The following is a 25,313-nucleotide window of genomic DNA, read 5'->3' on the forward strand; positions in this document are numbered from 1 at the left end:
CATCAGTGTATGATGTGTGAGGCGAAGTGTCATTGCGGAGGACGAGCGAACAGGACATTTAAAGGGCTGTCAAGTTGGACTTGTTTGGTTAGGCCCCAGGGCTGCAGCCTGGGCTGCACACAGGGTGAGTCAGGTCTGTCTCTCAGCGCTGGATGAGAGCACTTCTGAATGTGAGGGAGGAGACTGCCAACAAGAAAGCCGAGCGTTTATAGTTCATTATGTCCTGTCACAAAGTGGACAACACCCATCTCAAAACAACACACACTGGACACTATTCCTGTGGTATTATTACGGTGACATGCGTGTGCTACTGTAGTGCATTACATAGTGACCTTGACTTTATGGTATATTAACACCTTATACAGTTTCATAATTATTCCTACATCATTCCTATAATAGTCCCAAACAGCCTGTCTGCACGCAGGAGCCAGTTTGGTTCCATCATTGAATCACTTAAAATAGACTGGTAATATTCACAGTCATTCAGTGTGTTAGCATCAACAGTGAGCTCACAGTGACATAAAGGATGTTATGTCATAGTGTGTCTTCTAACCTAGCATTTGCATTGATGTCTGAAATCGGGTAGTTACTCACTTTCAATTGTGTTTCGATCAGTGGTGTGTGTACTGTACCATCCTTTGGATTTTTTGGATCCTGCAAACTGTTCACTTTTACAACTAAAGTTCAGACTTGTCTTTGTTGTTTGGGATTATAAATAATGAACGATTTTAAGTGACAAATTCAAGTTTTTCAGAAGTTCAAATGTCTCACTACATAACTACTCCATTACAAGGAATGGCCATTTATTCACAATTACTCAAGTTGAAGTACAGAAGTTTAATCAGCCAAATATACTTAAAGTATCAAGAATATTAATCATGAAGAATGATTACTCAGAGTGTTGAATTATTATTCATTAATATAAGAGGCCCTTTTATGGTCTTGCTAGTTTAAGCTAATTTTAGCTACTCTATATTCTGCTGGGTAGTTCAGTCTGTTATATGTATCATAATGTATATGCTCATCATATGATCATATATTCACAGTCTGCAGATGGAGTAAAGATTAATATGGAAGATTTTGTGAAGGAGATGAGTAAAGTAGCATTGAAGAACAAGGTAATGTATAAGTTACTTAAGTACACATATTTTACAGTACTGGAGTAAATTTACTTCCCCCGCTGGTGCTGCTATACAAACTAAAAATGTACATATGAAGGAGTAGATGTGATATTGTTTATTTTATGCACATTTCCTATTGTAAATTAGATCTTAATGAATTGTGGGACATATTTTGTCACCATAGTGAATTTTGTGCTTGGCCTTGAACGGGTTGATGAGATAAGAACTTGTCTATAGTGAGTTTCCATGACCTGCTATACTTCATACGTAATATAGCTTTGATACTCTGATAGTGTTCTCAGTATATCAGGCCTCTACTGTATGTGTTTTGCTGTTACTTTGTGACTGCACAGAAGGGTTTTCTTATTGAATTGTAATGAGAGCCTAATGCATGTACTGCGCCATCGAAAGAGGACGATATGTATGTAAGAATGTTTACTGTTTGGTTGTGTCCCAGCTGAATAACGAGTGTGTAACACTCAGCAAAATGAGAAAAGTCACTTCTCATTCTACTCTCATTTTCTCAGCAGAGGGCATTTGAAGTGCAACATGGATGAACCCATGATTTTGAGAGTAAATGCATTCCTAGTATCAACAGCTGCAATATAAAAACATTGCTATAGGTTGACTTTGCTACTTTGGGTATTTTGTATTTTGATCCTGCAGATTTGGTCATATTTTCAGAAGACCTATAATAAATTCAATACTGAACCAAACACTATGAATGCTTTTGTGACAAAGTAGTTTGACCACTACTGCATCTGTATGTTTGAGTTTGTGTTCTTCACATCAAGCCGCTAGAATGTTATAGCCTGGCCTCGATAAGCTACAAACACTATCATATGTAGCTATAACGTCATCACAAACCTCATTTCAAGTTTTCTTTTTGTGAGTAACGTAACATTATTGCTAATCAAAATGGTTTTGAACAGTGATAAAACTCTATCTGTATTTTTAACTAACCTCAGCCAAATATATTGTAGTCAAACCTTACAGTAATACTAGCTTTAGTTGTTTTATATACCAATGTTGCTACCAAAGTTGTGACCTATATAGATATTGTCAAAGCTAATGCTAAGCCTAACCTTAACAAATGTGTCTTTGAACATTTAACACACACCTGATTTTTGCGCTGATTTCAATCAAAATGTTTTTTCACATGGAAGTCCGAACCTCACAGTTTCACAGCACTAGATTTACACACTAGTATATTCATATTCTCTGAGTCCAACATTTTGACTACCATCTTGTTTTCTGTGGAAATAAGCATGGACTAATAGGTCAACGTACAGCATGTTAAGTGTGTGCTTTTAGATTACTATTCCCTCTGAAATGAGCGACGTTAAAGTGTGTAAAGTAGAACTTGAATATTTTGGTGAAGTACAACATAAATTGGAAAGTACAAATACTGTGCGACAAAAGAATGACTTTACTTTCTAAATTTAATTTCCACCACTCATGCTGTACAAAGTTAACATTGATATGAAATATATGTATTTTTTTTATTTCAACAACATTTGTGGTTTTACAGTTTCCCCATTTAAATTGTATCACAATTAACTGTGGGACATCTTTTTTTTAATTTAATATAATTTTTTTTTTTTATCAAACTTGTTTAGTACTTGGATTGAATTGGTTGATGAGATAAGAGATTAATTGTGAGTTTTCATGACCTGTTACACATGGAGTAATTCCTAATGTCTAATACAGATTTGAGTCACCAGTAATTGTGCCTTACTAGGTCTTTAACGATCCAGATCTATATATTGATTCACTTATCAATTATCTAATGTGATCAGTGCAAAGTGAAAACACTGAAATCATCATAACTTTTAAGATACATCTTTATTTTGAATTTCCCCTGGAAGGTATGTGTCACCTGCTGTGCCCAAGTGCCCCTCCTTCCTCAACATTCTCATTCTAACGGGGTTGATCCATCTGGATGTTTCTTGGTTCTGGTGTGTGGTTTCTCAGGTGGGCAGTCACCAGTCGGATACCTTTTCTGCGCTCTCTAGAACTCTGTCATTCCATGACTGGCCTCACATTCCTGTAATGGCATATGATATACTGTAATGTTCTGATCTTTGTCTTTGTCATCATTTTACACAGTAATTTATATTCATCAATGTTACTTAAATCCAACCTTGAATACCCAAATGTTAGAGGTTAGCAAACACACAGGCCTCAAACAAAGTTGACTAATCTCAATTTCAGCAATCCATTCTGGCCATGTCAACACACATACAAATGTCTCAGCCTTGTGGTCTTCATCAGAGTATGGCCATAATGTTAGCATGCTTGCTGACATGGCCAGAGTAAATTGGTGAAGTCAGCAGCTCACTGTAGACCTCGGTGTGTGACTTCTCTATTATATGGACAGAACAAACAGTCACTTCCTGGTAATAAACTTAAAGTTGATTTGTTTATTTCTGTTATAACTTTTATCGTGACTGCGGTGTGTAAAGATGAATAATTAAACATGTTGGTCTGACGTTTCTGTCGGGGTTTTTTCATGTCCTGTTGCTTTGCTAGCATCTTTGATATCTTCAAAGTAGTGACATCTCAGACCAACTGCTGGTTTTGGTTAAACTCAATATATCATTTTCATTAACAGGTTAATTAGGTCTCCGTTAATGAAGTTACTGTACAGGATATAGTAAACTGTTATTTGGTCTATAGGGTGAAAAGAAATGGCCACATTCTGAAGGACATGAATCAAACACCAACAGACGGGCAGCCTACTTTTGGACCACTTTACTTTATCTCTCAAATTCATTGTGAACCCACCACTATCAGTATTTGCAACTTCCTTGTGATAAATATAAAAATGTCGACAACAAGTGCCCAAATGTACTAGTTTCTGAGGTTTTTCCTCTTTAAAATATAGATTATAATCAGCTTGGCCTTCAGGTCCTCTGAAGATGCCATCCTCAGAGGACTATGTCCTTAAGAGGATCAAGTCCCTGAATATGAACACAAGTAACAAATCAATCCCTCCTTTCTGATAAAGACAACATGGTGGTTTACACACTCATTTCCATTGCTTATTCCACAAACAAAAAATGTCTGTAAAGACTCTGGGACAAGAAGATTAAAAAAGAGGACGACCACCCCGTATGTAAGATAATGAGCATACACAGTTGCAGATACATTGTAAATGTAGTATGTTAAAAGTGGAATGAGATGAATTCCCGCCCTGTCTTGTATTGGCATACTGAATATGGGCCACAGTGCCCTGGGTGCTGCCAGATCTAGATCTATCAGAGCATGCCCTCCTTCTGAATGGAATATGTTTTTCCACTATGAATTAAAGATGTTAGGGCAATCACAACATCTTCCACGTTACCGTGACACAGAGCCTAGGTTTGTTTGGTGGGCTACAGTTTGCCTATCTCTCTTGTGCCATCTGTCAGCAGTGGTTTCATGGTCCATGGGTACGAAGGACGAACATGACGTGCTTTAAAGGCAGGAACACACGTCTGAAGCGTTTGGAGAGACTCGGACGAGGTCGGGAACAAATATGTTTGGTGTGTTTAGCTACGTTGGAAGCTTTCAGAGCCGTCTGGACGTTATCTGCTCAGACTCAGCATGCGAAGTCTGAGGAGGAGGGCTGTCGGACATCTGATTGGCGGTGTGCTAACGAATCAGTGCGATGTGTGGGAGGGTCGGAATACTGTGTGCGCATTGGTTTTCTATGCGTTTCTATCCGTTCCGTCATTCCCTGGCACAAGACTAGTTGTTATGTCCGTTCAGGACGAATTAATTGTGTTCGATTGGTAATGCATCGCTGCATGTTTAGCATGTAGCTGTTTTTATCTGAAATAATTAAGATTCATTTTGATCGAAAGTAAAGAGAGTTGCGTGGATAAACCTCTTATTTACATCTCACAACATGAGTGCCACCCGCTAATTGCATCTTGCACAAGCGCAGAATGTACATGCTACTGTGCAGCAGGCAGCATGTCGAAGCGGTGTGTTTCAATGCAACTTTTCTGCCAAACGGGTCAGACAAGAGGCAACAGAGTGGTCGGAGAGTGGTTGGATAAGGAAGTTGGACGTCTGGCCAGTGTGCGGGGGCCTTAAAATGCCATCCATCCATATTCTTCCACTTAATCGGGGGGACTTCCCTCTCCCATAGTCACTCCAGCGTGTCTTGAGTCTTCCTCGGGGTCTCCTCCTGGTGGGGCATGCCAGGAACACCTCCAGAGGAAGGCATCCAGGTGCCATACGATACAGATGCCCGAGCCACCTCAGCTGGCTCCTCTTGATGTGGAGGAGCAGCGGCTCTACTTCGCCTTTGCCTTTCGGCTCAGCTCTCTCTTCACCGGGAGAGACCGACCGACTGGTCCGCCTGTCAATCTTACGCTCCATCCTTCCCTCACTTGTGAACAGCTTTAACATGCACAAAACATTTATATGTTCCTGTACTAAGAGATCCACCCCATGGTGTCTGGTGTCAGCAGTTTGAGGCATGGACATCCACTCACAAACATGTCGGGCCTGCTAGATCTCTGATAGCCAGACACTTAGGCCTAGTCCACACATACCAAAACAACTTTTTTTCCTCTGTCTTCCTCGGCATTGTTTCAAGAATATTTGCATCCAAACGGATCCACTGAAAACGTCTCAAAACGCTGTAGTTCATATTCCAGGACTATAGGTGGCGCTTGAAATTCATGTGCATGAAGCTTGCGCGCCGTATACAGACAAACAGTAGATGGAGAAACCGAACACAACAAGAAGAAGACGAAAATGGCTACCGCAAGGAAACCAGAATCGTTTGTGTGGACCGATTATGAGGTCAAACTGCTGCTGTGACCCATACTCAACTACAAAGCGAGTAAGTTGCAAGAAACATGAACACAAGCACGTAGTCCGCTGTTGTTGTTGGTGTTATGAGACATCTCGGGGTTCACGCAGCGCCTGAAACTGGGTCTAAGGGTGGAATTTCCGAAAACACTGCCCTTGCATTCTCGTGTGGACAGCGAATCCGCATAACTGACAATTCCACATGTACTAGCTTGGCTTGACTTGGCACATCAGTCCAGTGCAGCTGGGAGTAGTCTCCATGATAACAGGGCTACCTGCTTCAAGTGCTGTGTCTCAATTCAGGGTCTGCATCCTTTGAAGGACCCGGCCTTTACGGCTTTTGAAGGCGAGTCCTTTGGAGAGACCTTGTTAATTGCATCAGCTGTTGTTAAATGGGTCGGTCTAGCCTTTGGAGCATTTCTTGGTTGCATCACCAGATGTTTCACCCTTATGTTACGTTTCTGCTGCCCAGGCCCACGAAAGTGACGATCTACACCAGGCGATTTCGCCAATTTCTATCTTTCTTTCTTCTTTTTTGGGCGTTCAAAGAACCTTGGGATACGTGAGGCCACGAAGGATAGTAGCGGTGCATCGTCCAAAAAGAGAGGAAAGATGGCCACATTTGTGGGCTGCATCTGGAGGAACCCTCGACTTGGCACAGCCTTTACGTGGCGTTGTAAAGTAATTGGCTTTCAAATGCATTTATTATGTAGCAACAAAGTCAGGAAATGTTGAGTTTTCACCAGCAGTTAACAAGACTCCTGAAACAGCTGGAAACCAGCATGATGTAATCACAGTTAAGCTTACTCTTTAGCTAACTAGCAAACAATGTGACATTTTATTAAGAAGTACAGAGCAAGCAAAACGGCTTCTCCCCTCCTTTATACTTACTAATTCCCGACAGCATGTAAATTGATTTTATTTCTGTGTCTATTTTGATTTGGATAGTATCTCCACATTGATTAAATGCTGTTCAAACGGAATAACTGTCTGCATAATTTAAGCTTGACCTTTTCTGTCATTTCAAAACTCCATCCCAGATTTTCTTGACAGTCAGACAGGTGAATCTGTATCTCTGTGGCTATGGCTGGTCCCTGCTGCATGCGCCACATCATCCCACCTTGCAACTGAAAACAAACTGAATATAACTGTGCTTTACTAATCAGAGATAAGTTATTAATAATGCCACCTAGAAGCATTCAGAAATGGATGAATATGTTTACTTGTCTAACATCACTGAACCAAATCTGAAACCACAGAAAAAGAGGAAAGATGTTCTGACAAAATGACAAAATGATCAAGAAGAATTGACCGACCCACAGGCTGTTAAATCATTTTACATCAGCTAAGTTTAGTGCCCTTTGATTATGAACACAGAAAAAGAAAGATTTAGTGTGGACGTGAAATGTCTAAGTAGCCATAATCCTGTAGTTATTTCCCCAAAGCTTCTCTGTGTGAAACCCTAAACCCTCCTGCTGAAAGCTGTTTAATTAAACAGTGCTGCAGTTAAGCTTTTTGTCAGCAGATGCCAGTGTTGTACCACAATACATGTTTCCTGCATGTACCTACAAAGACACAAATACACACTCTTATTTTACAATGCATTCCCAAGTGTTTTAAAAACAACTGGAAAATGTTTGCACATGCCTTATGACTGGAAAGTATGTTTTCTGTGGGGTGATAGTGAAGTACATACAGAACAAGCAAACAGAGTTCCACGTCGTCCTGCATTCAGATATCTTAAAAATAATCTCCATTTATGCACAAGATAAGATAAAACATCAAAGAGCTAACAACACAATTAACCATGAGCCTTTGTGTTTAAGCCCATCCCAAATCTTTTGTCTGCAGCTACACACTGCTATGAGTATACTAGAGTGGCAACATTTAGTTGATCAATAGATTAGTCAATTAAAAAAAGATTGCCAACTATTTTGATAATCGATTAATTTTTTCAGTCGTTTATCAAGCAAAAATATCAAACTTCACTGGTTCCAGCTTCTTGAACTTTTTCCCTTTGTCTACAGTGGCTGCTTGTTCAGTGTGTGGCAGGTGCATTGCTAAGCTTCTACTGCTCACTCTCTTTTGTTTGTCCACTCAGGCAGTATTGCTGCTGCAGTGCAGCTCCTGCTTGCCCTATGTGTTTACATGGAGTTTGCCTTTGATAATTATCAATAAATATGATGATGTGATTTTACTTTACACCCGATGGAAGAGCAAGAAAGAGGGGGAGCAAGAAAAAGAGAGTGCACAGGAAACTGCTCTTCATCTGTTATATGTATTCTCTTCATGTGTGTGACATATTCTACAGATACAGACATTAAAAGTGCAAGTGAAACACTGGAATGATGTCAGTATGACTGTCTACAGGTCATAATCAGGTATTTTTTTTACTGAGACCTGTGCATATGTTGTTGTCAAAATAGGTCTGACTCCAAATCTCAAGATGAAGCACTGCTGCAGTCTCACTTGACACACACGAGAAGCGCTACTCATGCCAACAGTGTGGCCAAAACGAAAAGCAAGACATAAAGAGATGCAAATGCACTGCTCACGCTGTATAAGGTATACAGGTACAACAAATAAATGTCAGCCTTTATTAATCCAAGCACGGAAAGCAGAGGACATAATATGGAGTGCACAGCAGCAGCAGCAGCAGCCTCAGTAGGCCGTATGGCTGCTTTCCCAGTGATCCCCTCTCCTGGCTCCCATTCAGCTAAATGGAGCAGCCAGTGCAGATGGGACACAGCCAGGCCAGGTGGATTGTGGGTAAAATAGAGCGGTGCCTGATGATGGGTGAATTAATTCAGTATTAGGAAATCCTGCTGGCATCACTGAGATCACCTGGCATGGTGTGTCTGTCTAGGTATGTGTGTGTGTGTGTGTGTGTGTGTGTGCGCGCGCGCGCGCACGCGTGCGTGTGTGTGTACGTGTTGCTCACCTGGCATTGGATTCCGAGGAATTGTCCCCCTGGGTATGTTTTAATTCTTTACCTGGCATCATAGTCTGAACTGATGAAACTGATGACTTCTTTTTGTCAATCCCAGCGCTTATAAGACTACCATATTTACTGATTCCTTCTTGATTTGGCATGTTAGTTTGTGGTAGCTATGGAAATCTATTTGATATATAACATACTTTATGCATAGTGCATGTATCTGGGCATGTTTTAAAGTGTACATAAGACAATAGAAGACGATATAAATTCTTAATTTAAAGGTCCCATATTATACTGTTTTTCATCAATTTCACACAGCTGTCAGAGGTCTAACAGCTCTATATTCGATATGCATTGCCCCAAACCCATCCGTGGTCCTGAATTTCAGCTGTCTAAAAGTTGCTCTACAGAGCTCTATTCAGAGCAGTCTGGTTCTGTGCCTGCACCTTTAAATGCTAAATGCTAACACCTACTTGGAGAGCCCTTCCTGCTACATCACTCTCAGGGAGAGGATGCCCCATGTGTTAGCAGTAGCATGCACTAATGTTTACGGTGGATGTATATATGTATCACTATGGCTCACAGAGATTTTTTTCATTTAACCATACCAGTTTGACCCAGAATCGGACCCAGAAGGAGAGGCTCGTGAAGAAATACAGACTCTGTGGCTGCAGCAGGACGTTTCAGAATGGTTAGTTTGTCTGTATAATGTTAGTTTGTTCATTGTTCAAGTGTTGTTACATTCATCACCATGAAGCTATGTTTGTCTCCAGCTCAGTCTCCAAACTCTTGCACACTGTTCGCATCGTCTCTGCCTCTTTTTACTGTGACAACCAAGCTCCATCGTAATATTATTACCATTGAACTTGCTTCAAACTCCATTGCATAGCAGACCAAAGCGGAACTAACCAGTTTGCCGATTTCCAGCAGACTTCACCATACTCGTAGGCAACTATAAATACTATTAAACCGCGGCAACACTTTTCGGTGGCTTGGGTGCAGTTGCTGGGTCCGGTATGGTTGGGACTGATCCTTTTACGAGGGTCAGTGTCGAGGCAAAGCCAGCTTTGTACTACTGTCGCTACTGAAGCAGTCCGATGTGAAGCGATTAGCACACACACACAAGCTAACACGAACCGCAGCCGGCACATTGTCTTAAAATATGGAACGCAACCACTGTCTCTTCTGTTGTTCTGTAGCTGGGACAAAATATAGGCACAACCAACAACAGAGTTATTTGCATGTCTAGCTTTGAGCGACGACATTGTGAAACACTGCTGTCTCACTGCTGGACACACCGAACTTCACCTCGGGGATGAACGCCCCCCTCTCAGATATCTCCTATCACCATGCAGAGGAGGCCGGCCTATGATAATGACTCCTTTCGTTACAGCCTGTAGGAGCGCTGTGGTACCAGTGGGTGGGCTGCAGAGACCATGCAGGAATCGCTTGTTTTCCTCATTCTGGGAGTTGGCAGGCTCAGGGAGGACCAGCTTATATATGTAGAGACCAGAGAAAACATGTTTTTTTATGATATGGGACCTTTAAGCTTTACATTTTCTGACATTTCAAAACGCCATCCCACATTTTCTTGACAGTCAGACAGATGAGTCTTTATCTCTGTGGCTATGGCTGGTCCCTGCTGCATGTGCCACATCATCCCACCCTGCAACCGTCCTTCAGTGGAAAACCTTTTCTCCCCTCCCCCTGTCTGAACTGTCTCTCAGGTTACCTGAGCCCTGCCTTCAACTGTCCATCACTTTTCACCCTTCAGCAGCTTCTATTTTTAAACACCTCACAGAAGCTGCTGTTTCCTCAGAGGGCAGGGAGGGATGAGAAGAGTAACAGAGAAACAGAGAGAAAAAGAAGATAGATGGGAAAAACAGTAATAAGAAAGGGAAAGCAAGACAGATCTACACACTAAAATGGAGGAATGAAAATAGAAAGAGATTGTGAGTGTCTGTAGTGAAGGGCGATGGTTCAGCGCTGTCTGGCAGGCTCCCAGGTGGAAAGGATAAATAGAGGATGGAGAGAACAGAGAAAGGGATGGGGGAGGAGGGGAAGGAAGCATCCTGGAGTCTGGTACTGCTTCAGGCCTCAGTCTCCACTGAAACCCCTGACCGATTGGATTCCAGTGCTGATATTGTTGGATTAATGCTGCTTAAAACGGATATTGAAACACAATCCCTCACATACCAGAGGATTTCAAAGATGAAATCAGAATTCTAACATTGTAATCAATGTATCAACCACCATCTTCATAGAGAGCAGACATGGATTTTTCGAAGGAAATACTACAACCATTTAAAGCTCTTTTTTTTAAGAGCTCAGTGATTTAGAAATCAGACTGAAAGAGTGTCCAGGTGCTGGTGAAGGGCAATATATTGATATATTTTTATTGTGGTATGAATGTCCTGTATATTTCGTCTTAGATTCTGGATATTGTGATCTAACATAAGTGTTTTACTTTTCCTGATTTTAAAGGCTACAATACAGTGGTGTGGTGTCACTTCTGAACTTGCAAGATGCTTCTACTTGTTCTTATACTTTGCCAAGTCTTTAACTCTTTAATCCAACCCTTGATAAAGAACTGATGCAAGAAGTCCATTGTAAGCAATAGATCTACTAGGTTTCTGACTTTTCAGACACCAAAAGCAGCACAGACTGGTCCACGCAAATCTTTCCCACTGGTAGCACTGATGCTTCCTACTAAAAAAAAACAACAAACCGCCCCCCCCCCCCCCAAAAAAAACAACCAAAAAACCAAAAAAAAATTTTTTAAGAGGGGCTGTGAAATCTCCATTGATAACAAATGTTTAAACTGCTTTAAATGCCAGATCCAGTCTTGTGGGTAGAGTAACACATTTGCTGTGTAACATATGTATTGATGAAATGGATCAGATAATTTATCTGGGAAGGTTTCCATTGTGATTGTTATTTTACCAAAGTCAAACCCCTTCTGGTGAACCCCATGGGGCCTTATGTCTGAAAAAATATGAATGGTGTGGAACTGCTCAGTGAACTCCATCTTCTCACTCAACACATGTCACCAACACCAACATGATCGGCATCTCTGCTCAGAAAAGGTTGTACAAAAGATAAATCTGCTCATATTGACAACTGCACTTATGTGGAAGGACAGTTGATAAATTCTGTCAGCTGCTAATATACCATAGCAGCTCTACAATGTATAAGTTATAGGTTTTGGTGAGCTTTCACTGAGACGATATCATCAGTGCTAATGTTGCCTGTGTAGTCTTTACACTGTCTCCAAAAATGGATGCGAAAAAAACAAAACAAAAAAACAAAACATTAATTGGTGTGATTTAGCCAGTTGAAGATGATCAGTTCTGAAATTATTACCAAAATAAGTCAGACTGCATGATACCAGCGCACCGACTAGTCAATGTCTTTTTTCAACACCCAGTGTTGGCCCCATCTATCAGTGTATTGCTGGAGGAGACAGAGACAGGAGTAGAAAGAAAGCCTGATGGAAGACAAAGGTCATAACTCTGCTCAGTCGATGCACACACTGACGATATTTTAACAGCTTTGCCATGGGCTTCTTTCCAAATTTCGCTGCTCCATGGTTAAGATTAAAATACAGTCTGCAGATGTGATCCTCTGAGACAAAGCGTCTGATTTGGTAGAAACTGCTATTCAGACAGATGTCATAAGGACAAGTAAAGCTTTGTTTGTCTCACTCTAATTTCTCTCCTTGTTTTAATGCTTTAATGCACTTTCTGTCTTTGTATTGCTATTTTGTCTAGAATGCTATGTCTACTCATCATTTGGTCTTTAGTTTTGCATCTGCCATGTGCATACAGTGGAAACATGGTGGCCTTTAAAGTGGTCCTTTGAAGTGCTGCTGCACTGAAGACAGCGCTGCAGAGCTAACATATTCATCCCTTTCCTTCCCTTTGCTTTCTCTCTTCATACCCTCTGTGTTACTATTGCTTCATCCAGAGGTGGAATAGATATTTGCACAGTAGGAGTATAATGGTTAGGTTTATGTGTTGTGTCACTGTAATAAATGCTGTTTATGCAGGCCCCATTTAACATTAATCAAGAGTGATTCTGTCTCAGTATTGCCTCTCTTACTTTCTCTCTCTCTCTCTCTCTCTCTCTCTCTCTCTCTCTCTCTCTCTCTCTCTTTCTGTGTGTGTGTGTGTCCTACTCAACATTAGGCCATGCATATGCATCAAGGGCAGAAGTGACGCATGGCCTTTTCAGCTATGATAAGGACAAAAACTAGGAGAAACCCTTGTCTGATAATTTTCCACATAACTCCACATGAATGCTAAACAGGAGCTTTGTGGCTCATTTGTCCTGTTTGTAGGGAATAAAATTCACCATGGTTTTCACTTCAAAACCAATGGTCAAAAAATTCAAGACTTTTTCATCAAGTTCTGTTTGAATGACTGCATTCCCTGATCTCAGGAATATACTAATGTGTTTACAGCTCAGTTTTTAGGTAACAAAAGAAGGAGGCCCTCTTTCTAATTGTATTTCTGTATTGAATATTCCAAAAAGGACACATCAGCAAGTGATAACAAGCTGCATCCAGTATTTGTGTAACTGTACTTCAGGTGACAGCAAATCTGAAAATACATACATCTGTTACAATCATGCCGTGATTTGTCTGTATGCTCCAGTGTATAACAGTGCAGTGATTTAGTTGCAGATTGGTCCAATCAGCTGCAGCATCCACTCACTCAGTAGACTTCCAAGAGGTCCTCACCGATATCGCCTTCAGGTAGCCGCCTCACCCTCCAGAGCAGAAATTAGGCTATTAGAGGATTAAGGAGCAAAGAGCGTTCAAATGAAGTAAGGGACTTGACACATGTCTTATGATGGTAACTGGACAGGTATGGCATTATTACAATGTGTCATCCATGAAAAGAGGTGCAGGGAGCAGTTGGGAGGCTGAGCGGTACCACAGGGAAACAGGCCAGGTGTTACCATGACATGATGAGGATGTGTTTGTGTGTGCGTATATATGCGTTTGTGTGTCTGCTTGTGGCTATAAAGAGGAAGCAGATGCTGACGTTGTGCAGAGGAGATGAGCCCCACTAAAGCTTGTATGGTTAATAATTAACTCAGTTCATTCACCTCACTTTATCACCTTCAGTTTTTGCTCCACTTTGCGCTAATCAATCAGTTTGTGTTCTCTTTAGTCACTGTGTGCTGCCACACTAATTAAGAGAGTACTATTACATACCATGCACACCATTTACAGACCATGTAGCCCACATACACTGTAAATGTTCTTTTTTCTACTTGAATGCTTGTCTTGATATTACAGGGTTTTCCACAGTGTAAGATTGTAGGGGCAGCCCCACCTAAATAGAATACATGTAAAAATGTCAATGTAGAAAGCATCAAAACTAACTAAATGACCTCCAGTAGTCTAATGGTTGTAGTTAGTCCTCAATGGATGTATTTAGCAAGTTTTATTATAGAGTTTGGGTCTTGTCTATAATTACCTGTTTCTCCAATTTTTTGTACACAAATATGGTAATAATATTGGTCTAAAATGTTGTTATATTGCATTTTTCTTCTTTATTACACAGATTTAAGTGTTTAATTTTTGATCATCATTAAGAGAAGATGAATCATGAAATGCACTGAGCACAATATAGACAGACTTCTAACTGTCTCACAGAAGTAGTTCAAGCTACTTCTGTTTCATGAGGTGTAATGAATACTAAGCTTTTTTATTTTAATTTGTTGTTCTGATTTTTTCCTGAGTGTTATCTGACTAGTAATAGATGGTGTAGTGTAGTTGTTGACAGAAGCTGGTAAATTCACTGGTTCTGTCTGTCACAGAACTAAAAACTTGCATGGTTGTTTATAGGAGCTGTGTTAGAGGTACAGGCTGTGTGTTTTTTTTTTTAATCTCTACCTTTCTGTCTCACAATTGTGACACACACTGAAGAAGAATAAAATAGTTTATATCACCTGGGAATATAAAACGATATATATAATATATCAATCGAAATGAACCTGAAAAAGACAGTGTATGTTGGACACGGTCTTATCTGTTGAACAAAGGTGTCCAACCTGTGTGAGTGTAACTAAAGCTGAATGCCTAAAGGCTTGTTCCCACCATATATGCCATCTGTCACTGCAGGGAGTGTCATCCTTTAGTTGATGAATTGCGTCTGGCAGGCAGGTGTGGATAGTCCGCAACAAAAGCCTTTCTTCTTTATGATGCTGAACCAATCTAAACCTGTTAACCAAGGACAGCCTTCCTGCTCACTGCAGTAACCCTGCAGGGGTTTCCCACTGCTCTCTGACTAGCTGTCACAGCGCTATTGATCAAGGTTAAACCATTGCTGGATCAATAACACTGTTAAGAGCCTGCCACCTGATATGAGGTATCTCTCTCTGTCTGTGTGTGTATGTGTGGGTCAGATATCCTGAGATTCTCAACATGGCTGCTGTGTGGTTCAAGGGTGTGCAACATCGCATTTGTTTGGACTACACTGATACTTCAATGATTAATAAATTATTTCATAAATGCTTTTCCAATTCCGCTAGCATTGCTAAATGTAGCATAGTCATGTGTGCACCAGAACCAATCACTGCACACCATAGCCACGTGCGCACCAGAACCAATCACTGCACACCATAGCCACGTGCGCACCAGAGCCAATCACTGCAGAGCTCACTTCCATGACATACTTTAAGAAATGAGTGGATTTATACCTGCAGTGGCGTGAGCTGGACCGGGATTTTGCCAGCGGTTCGGTCCCGTTCTGTGCATCTAAACTGACTGATGCTTTTTCGCGAACATTGCCGTCATGTTTGCTTTGTGTCTGGTGCAGGAAGAAATGGTAAAAACAGGCTTTTGTCATGAAAGTGTCTGCAAGCAGCAAGTTTGGTTGGTGAGGAACAGGGGAAGTTGTGTGAGGGACGCCTCAAAAACTTATGCACAAATTTAGCAAACAACAATTTATATTATAACTAATGCACTAACCCAGCAGCCATGTGAGGGCAGATTGGCGCATCCATTAATGCCAAGCTCATCAACTTTAGAAGAGCAGAGAGAGAAACATATTTTTTTTGTTTTTTCCATTCATTTTTTGACTTTTTATTTATTATTTTTGTTCTTGTTTTATTTGATTGTTTTAATGTGAATAGATTATGTAAAGTTCTACATTTTGGGTTTTTATTTGTTTGTGTAGGCTATGCAGCCATGGATTTGAATAATTTTAAAATCTTTAATTTATCATTTTTAATCATTTACATACAATTACATGTAAAGAAACTTGTACATCACATATAGGTACATATATAGGTGCATATATAGGTACATATTCAAGCGAACATATAAGTACATATATTTGTGCGTATGTAGGCAAACAGGTACATACATAGGTACATATGTATATGTACATAAATGTACAAGTACACATATGTACCTATATGCATATGTGTACCTATATGTACATATGATATATGAAACTGGCCAATTTTATGTATGTCGCATATATTCAAAACCTATATGTACCTATATGTATATGTACACATATGTACCTATGTAGACTCAATCCTACACAGACTGTCCTGCTGTCAACAGGGTTAGATAAATAAAGATATTAATAACAGTGTGATTGTGTCCATGGTAGTGAAGGAACATGCCACTCAGTGTAATAGTTTAGCTCAGTGATGTGTTTTAATAGTCTTTGCACAACAATGTAATTCCACGGCACAGAGGAAGAAGATGTATCAGAGTTTGATATAAACACTACTTAGGTATAAACTTTCATGGTTCATTCATGATTGCTTTTGGTATTTTTCTTAACATGCAGTACAGCTGAATCTTAAAAAGTGGTGTAGGCTAAAAGCTTGACCTACAGCTCCATAACTAAAGCCAGAATGCAGTGCATTACAATAGTGAAAATCGTAGGTCAGACGGCATAGAGGGTGCTGGAAGAGAGAGTTTGGTAACTAACTTCATTTAATCTTAATGTGGAAGTTTTGGAAAAAACAAGTGATTGTAATGGAAAAAATGGAAATTAAATTAATCCCCCAACAGACACACACACACACACACACACACACACACACACACACACACACACACACACACAGTCCATTAGCAGGCAGTGTTAATGGATGTGATGGGATAAGGTCAGAGGCTTTCTGCTTTACCATTATTAAGCCACGTGTTAGCATGGAGTAGATGTGTGTGCATGTGTGTGTTATCTTCTATAAAAGTGCTTTTCCTAAAGAGAGACACTCCATCATTATTAGTTAAATGATCCCTGTGATTAATCCAACCAGGGCCTGGAGGTCATGCGCACATGCACACACGTTTATGAGACAATGCTGATAGTTCTCCTTTTTTTCCTCCAATTATAACAACCATAGTCTGGAGCAGAGTGACTGTCATGCATTTGCTGCTATACTTCATCGGATTTTTTTCACTAAATCACAAGCCACAGATATTCAAACTCTTAGCATAAGACTTCATTCTCCTAAGAGGAACATGCAACTTTGTTCTCTTCCTTATAATTTCATTGAACTGTCAGCAGTTTTGCCTTAATATGACTAAATTAGAGAAAGACTGACAGTCATATATCAGCAAAAGGACCTCAGATAAGGGGCTTGATGCAGCAAGGGTCTCATAAAATAAGGCTCATTCTAAACTTAAATCTCCATTAAACATGTAGTCTTGAGCCATGAATGTTTCTAACAAACTGTCAGTGTCTACATTCAATGAAAGCCTTATGGCATACATTAACACCACATCCACAGTAGCCTGCAGTCCTGTGCTACTGTAGCTTCCTATGTGTGGCTAGATACGCTACAGTACGCATACAGTGCACTCACAATACATGCAAGAGATGTGCAGAGCGCAATTCTCAGAATAAATCTGAACCCCAAGGCATACTGTGGTCCTTTCTCTTGGCACAATGCAGCCATTTGAAAGAACCACATAATGTAGAGAAAAGTGAGCAGTGAAGACATTTTATGTGTGTGTATGATTGTGTGTGAGTGTGAGACTGGGGTGATATGCTCCATGTGTAACAATGACTTGGAAGTGAAAAAGAAACTCAGACCATGTCCGCACCAAGTGTTTTTTTTTTTGTTTGTTTTTTTTTTGCACTTTCTGTCTTTTGTAAAAAAAACATCTGTTTTCCTTCCTTTGATAAGTTGTTGTTAAATGACAAAATAATACACTATATTATGACACAATGTTAACCCATTGTGTTTAATTATAGTGTTTCTATATTGAGGAACACTGAGGTTATAATTCAAAGAAGGCACTGAAAGGTCATTTACAGCCGTAATCAGTACTTCTGGAACCGCCCATTTCCCACCCCTACTCAGTGTGTGCATCTGCATAGTGGACATAGACCGTAAGAGACAGACAGACAGTGGGAGAGGGAGAATGGAGTGTGTCACTATCTCACACACACACACACGCGCGCACACACACACACACACACACACACACACACACACACACACACACACACACACACACACACACACACACACACACACACACACACACACAGAATCACCTCACTCTGTCTCTGCAGTCTGTCACCATCCTCTACAGCCCCCCTTCTTTCCTTTCAGCACCTCAGCAGATGGGCAGTAGTGCTCCCTCTCTGTCTGTGTAGCTCTCACTCAGTGGGGAGCAGTCTTTTGATACTTGTACTGGCCCTGCAATCTACATCCCGTCCCATCGCCTCAGGGACTCACTCCCCTTTGTTCCCATTATTTCGCCTTGAAAGTGGGTTAAGAAAGACAGCAGCAGTGGACAGAAGGGACAGACGGCTGAGAAGGATGGGGGCAGTTATCAAAAGACACAGAGAAAGGGTGAATGAGAGGGAGAGGAAAAATGACCAAATCAAGATGGAGGGGAGGAGGTGTTTGATTATATGAATACAAGACACAGAGATGATGAAATGGTGGGGGAAGGGAGGTGAGGAGGGTTGATTTGTAAAAAGCGTTCAGATAAGGGGAGAGATGAGATATGGATACCAGAAGGAAATTAATGAAAAAATGGAGGGAGTTGGTGAAAAGTTGAAGGGGCAGGTCCTATAAATCTCTGGTAACAGACATCAGAAGGTGGTTTGTTGGTCAATTCCTGTACCCAATTCCAGGAAGTCCAGCTTATGTAATATAGCTTTTGCTCTGAAGGCTTATCAGACAACAAGACACCGCAGAGTGGTTTATAATACAATGAGGAATAATTTTACAACTCTGGAATGACCAGTAGAGCTACTGTGAAGAGTAGACTTAAGGCTGGAGTGTGCTTCCTGGTCAACTGAGTTATTCTGAGATCTTTGCTTTGACAAGATGAGTATGAAGGAAGAAGTTACCTCTCAAGGTGCTTTTCAACAAATAAAAATCCAATCTCAGTTCTTAAAATTCTGTCAGGTGTACCACTAATGGTTAATGGTTGAATGGTTGGAATCCACAAATTATGCTGTTGATTCTATAATATGCAGTTTAAATCAGCAAAGGTTTGGTTAAAATGTCATAACTATGGGGCAATCTTTTGTGAACCACTGCATAAAACAAAGTGTTTTGTATTAACTTCAGTTCCGATACACACCTCTGAGTGGATATATCCCCATGGTGACATCAGCCGAGACTCATGGCTAGTATCTAGAGCTGTCTGCCATGTGGCCCCATGTGCTTTGCCCCTGAATGCTGAAAACAACCACAAATGTCTTGCCAGGAAGCAGGTCAGGCTTTGTTCAGACCACAGATGTACTTTACTCACATTTAAAAAGAAAAACCTGCCAAATTCAACAAAACTCCATCTGTGGAGCAAATGCACACATACACAATGAAACATGCAAAATGTAGTCATTGCTCAGATTTCCCCATTTCAACATTTTTAGGGTACAACAGAATAATATAACCGATACTGTAGGTCTTGGCTCCCCACTGCTGCTCACACTGTTTTTGTTAAGTAATGTGTGCATGCACACACACACCACACACTATAGACACAGACAAACACCCGTCTCTGCTTGTTAGCTCTCAGTTTGTCTTTCAGGCTGAATGCCTTTTCACTACAGACCTGATTTGTATGCCTTGATTTGCCTTTCATTTGACTCTAGCACCACAGTGAATGTATGAGTTTGCATTTAAGTGTGTGTGTGTGTATGTGTGTGTGTGATGTTTTTTGTTCATGCTGTTCAGTATAACACTTAACCAAACCAAATGACATGTCTGCTTTGATTTTAAGAGTAAATTACCAATCATTAGAGTCAGTGTCATTCCTGGTCAGAAAATGACATCCATTGGTTTATAGTGTAATAGTGTTCTGCATTTATGTGAGTCTGCTTTACAGCTCTTTCACAACTAATTTCAAGGTTGCTTTTTGTGAAAAAAGGCTTTAATGCTCCCCAGATTGCTGTGTGCTCAGCTGTTGTATCTTTCAAAATGGGCATGTGATAGTGCTACAGTAATAGTGATAGTGGAAAACTGTTCAATGGCAATCAAAGAAACATGTGCTTGCCCTTGCTGTCGCTCTAAAATCTCCTCTAACCTTCTCCATTTTTGACTGATTATAATGACAGTCTTAACCTTGCACACATACTGTACCTCTGATTGGTGATTTGTTTTTCCACCTGGGGGATACAGTTGACCACAATGACAGAACTCTGAACTAAGTGGAGATGTGCAGACTCTATTTGACACAGTTTGTAACATCTTCTTCATTGCAAACTTTTTGTGCCTTACAGAAAATAATTATGCTTAGTAGGCACAATATTTTTAAAGCTTATACCAATGTTTAAAAATCCATCAATAAAATATGGACCCATCCATTTTTTATAACATGAATTTATGAAATGAAGATAATTTGCCTAATACTTGTAACGGCTCACTGTAGTTGCTGTGAGCCTGTTAGCACAGTTAGCCGTGTAGCTAGTGGTCTGAACTGGGAGTTTGGAGTAGTGACACAAGCTGTGGAAAGATGGTTGGCATGCAGTGGATATCTCTTAAACACAATATTTAGATGTTTTTTTTTAAATTAAGCCAAAACTCTTAGGCCTACTTGCTGACAGTTTTTTTGTTTTTTAAACAGAAACTTTTACATATTGAACCTTTTACAGGACTGTCACTAAGATAGGTACTGAGTGTGACATTTACAATTCAAATGCTGAAAATAAACTTATCAGTTATTTCTTTAGTTTCTTAAACACAACTTTTGCTTTTCTGTACTGCAATTTCTTGTTACCACAAGCACTACACCACATTCCATTTCATTATTGTGGTTAGCCTGGGCCTAACATGTTTTTCTATGGAGAATTTCATAGAAGGAACAGGCTTTAAAGGAGAATTGCGGCGCTTTCCCCTAATTTTGATTACTGCAACTGAACACACATTGACCACAATGTTCCCTATAGAGCCACAATCACCAAGTTCTACATGGAGGCCAAACAATGATTCTATGATTAATTAATGTCTTAATCCCAGTTTAAGCCCTGTGCATAATTACTGAAATGCCTCATACACAGTAAAGAGGCCATTGAGCTAATTTGAATTGGGGTTGGTTCGTTCACTTCGCAACTAATCTGATGACTAATCTGTCACCTTTGTTGTGATGTGCTGTCAGTCACAGGGGACTGCAGTGTTTGTGTGTGTTTCATGTTCATATATTCTTCATTATGTATTCATATGTGGCAGGGAGTGTATCAGTACTGTGAGTGACAGGCGTTCAGTCTGCCCCCAGGCAGTGAGCTGTCATGGCAATCTGTGTGAATGGACTTTGGGTTTCATGCTGAAATTGGTAATCCTTATGTCCCTCTTGATTTTGTTTTATCTCCTCTTTTACTGCTAAGTGGTTCGTACTTTGTATTTTATATATCTTGTCACCAATTTATTCATGAAACAGTATTGTGTTGTGTTCCACAAGTCCACTTTCTGGACATCCCTGATTTTTTGTATGTGTAATTTCTTGTCTGTTTTACTATAGCTGCTTAGACCATTATATGGGATCTTAGGGCTGTACAATATGGTTAGAAAAAAAGCAATTGTAATTATTTTTTGCAGACATTGTGATTGCAATATGGTTCACATTTAGGGGCAATCAGGGTCGGTTCCAGAGGTCTCAAAATATAGATTTTTCAAGAGTGCAGTCATATGATGTGATGCTACTTAAGGCTGAGTTTTCAGGGTGAAACTGGTTTATATGAACTGGTCACCTCAATTTAAAATTCAGTCATCATGCACTCTCACCAGCCTGAACATCAGGCGAGTCAGAATTGAGTGGTAAGTCCTCTGTATGGTTGTATGTATATGTGTATTGTATTGTATGTATACAGCATGCATTCAGTAACCCAGTTTGCTGATAAAGGTTCTCAGTCATACAAGTGCTGTTTTGTAGGCAACTGGACCAGTTTCATTTTCTTGAAGACATCTCGCCTCTCATCAAAGAGGCTTAATCAGTTCTAACATACATAATATTCTTTTTGGCTCATTCTCATTATCGGAATAATAAATAATTTAAAATGTACCATTAGTGGGCCAATAATTATTGTCTCCGTGAGGATCGTGGGGATGTTTATGTTACTGGAGCCAATCCCAGTGATCTCTCTGGGCAAAGGCAGGGTACACCCTGGATGAGTCCCCAGCTAATCGCAGTTATTGTGAAATTATTGTGCATCCCTTATATTTTGTTGAGTTTTTATTCAGATTGTCCCAAATGTTTCAAACAGTCTGTGTTATTCAAGGTTACTGTCTGTTTAATTTGGTCAATTGTTATTTGCATCAAAACCCCTCTAACTCCTCTAGTTGTAATTAGTTCTAGAAACATCAGATGACACATCAAAGAGTGAGGAAGAAAACTGGTGAATGAGCTAGCTGGCCACTCTATTGCTTACTATTATTTGTACAATAAGGGCAACAACTCCCATGATCCATGTCATAAATATTACATCTGTTGTTATTGTTTTCATTGAAGGACCCTTTGATCCAGCAATGACATACTGTGTGTTTAAAATTTGAACTTGAAGAAATCGCAGCCCTAACGTGTCTTACTTTGACAATATACAGAGACATGCTGAAAAATCTAATGTGACATGTGAATGGGAAAAATGTGACAGAGAGAGGGATGAAAAGAGAGAGTGAAGGATGAATGGAGGAAGAGATAAGAGATGAAAGCAGATGAGTTTTCCGGAGGTCACCCGTCTGTTCCTGTGGTCCTCGCCTACCAATTATTCCCCGGATCTCGTTATCTCCATGCGCTCAATTTAGCCAGCCCAGGCCATTCACCAATTTAATTGGACAGGGCCCCGTCTCAGTCAGGGTGGATGGCCAATCCCCTCAAAGGTTGTACTCTTGAGGAAAATGGGTCCCCAGGATTGTCTTTGGTTCAGTGATGATTGGGACATCAGAATACACAGACGGACAGGACCAACATACAAAATGAGCTGAAGTGAAAACACACACTGATTAATGTGTGATTGTAGCGATTTAGAAGGTCATGGTATATGGTAGTATTGTGGTAAACCTAATTAAAGTTCATGGCCATAATGTTGAAAGTTAGTGGGTTTGGATTAAAGATGAATATTCTAAAGAAGGTCTAAAGAAGTCACCATTTTGTCATAATTTCTCACAAACAGTACAATGCAGTACTTTCAGTTGTAGATCAATATAGAAGTGATTCTCACCTGCAGGTGCAATATGAGAAAATGATGGTTAGAATTCAGTTTCAAGATAAGTATAATGATAATTTTGAATGACGTGTTAGGGAGTGTTCTCAACCACCTGTTCCTTTAAATTGGAGAATTGAGGAGAAAATGGGCACTGAAGCTGTTCTGGAGTCTCTAACTGACTCACTTAAGGTACAATTTTCCTTTGTCACCCATTAGCCCTTAGTTTGTAATCACTTCACTTTTTTAATCAGGTATACTCAGCCAGATACTGTTTTAGCTTTACTCAATAAAGCTTGATGTTGTTTAGTACATACTGAGATCAAATCGCTTAGAAATCCATGTATCAGATTTACTGAACAGACTGTGTTCTGTGACTCATAGAAAATATTTTTTCACTCTACTTACATGCATACAGCACACACTTGACTACGCCTCTTATGTATAGACAAGGTAATCAGTTTCAGACTTTATTGCGTGTGTATGTGTGTGCAAGCTTCCAGTGTTGTGTGTACAGTAATCTGAAGTCAGTGGAGCATGGCAGGTCAGAATTGAATGCCAAGATAAGGATTAGAGAGGAGTCAAGGACATCAAACCAATAGACCAATCACTTCAGCTTGTGACTTTCAACCACACACATGCACACACGTATGCACACACACATGCACACACAGCTATGGCCCAGTGTGGACAGCTTAACAGTGTGTGAGTGATGGAGGTCAGCCTTAATAGATTGATCTTTCATCTAATAACATTCAGAGTAACACTTGTAATGTAATTCTGTGTTGTGCAGTGATTTTTAGGCTGTGTTCTGGTGACCACAGCTCAGTCAAGTATACATATGGAATATTTTGTGTTAGAACCATCTCATATACAGTACCATGACTCTAAGTTCAGCACTGCTGTATATGGAACCCTCATGGAAAATCAATACAATGTAATATAATATGTTATTCCCAAAAGAGGTTATACTGCGGCCTACAAGTGTCTCTTAAAGGTGCATAATGGGACAATTCAAACATTATTTGACCACCACTTTAAATCAGCTAAAGCCAGGTACAGGGGCGCTGCCACGGACTTTGGGCTGCATGAAAAAATAACACATTGGGCCCAATAAGGCCACACAAACCCTATGCAATTGCTCTGACCACATCTCCAGGACCTAATCGACCCATTCAAACCCATTCAAACTTGTCAAAGTCTCTTGTTGTCCAATATTTACAGTATAATGCTTACTGCCAGTGAGCTGTGCAAATGTAACACTGTGTAGACATACATGCAACAATCTGCATATGGTGGAATTCACTATTTGATGCAAGGCAAATACACTGTATAAAAAATGTGCTAAAGACCACCTTTGGTACATTTGTTTGCATATCACTCCATTTTTGTTTTGATATGTGTTCAGCAAGGCATTAACACATTGCCCTGCAGGGGTTTAATCAAGTCAATATCTGTAGTGTATGTGTGTATCTGTGTATGTTATTAAAGGGCCATAATTCAGTCTGCACCAAAGCATCTGACTTGAAGGATTATTTTAGTATTGGCTGTTACTTTAAGAAAGACTGAGTCACTCAATGCTTCAAACTTTCCAGCCTCCAATACAGACTATAGGCTGTTTTTGCTCCATATAATTATCAATATGTAAAAATGATTACAGTGTTTGGAACAAAAAAAAACAAACAAACAAACAAAAAAATCTGGACCAGCTATGTACCCTCTGCAGGGTGCTCGATGGTTCATGGGAGTTTGCCCAACCAGTCCACATGTCTTTTGTGGACATGGAGAAGGCATTTGACCGTGTCTCTT

At 40.2% G+C, this 25,313-nt stretch overlaps 1 protein-coding gene across 2 annotated transcripts in view; it reads left to right on the forward strand.

Annotated features, from left to right (window-relative positions):
* Nucleotides 1-25,313, forward strand: part of nfasca (neurofascin homolog (chicken) a) — a 148,446-nt gene that overhangs the window by 569 nt on the left and 122,564 nt on the right. The gene's annotated exons all lie outside the window — the stretch shown is intronic.

Source organism: Acanthopagrus latus, chromosome 6 (genome assembly GCF_904848185.1).
Source record: "Acanthopagrus latus isolate v.2019 chromosome 6, fAcaLat1.1, whole genome shotgun sequence".
In the NCBI taxonomy this organism is placed as follows: Eukaryota; Metazoa; Chordata; class Actinopteri; order Spariformes; family Sparidae; genus Acanthopagrus; species Acanthopagrus latus.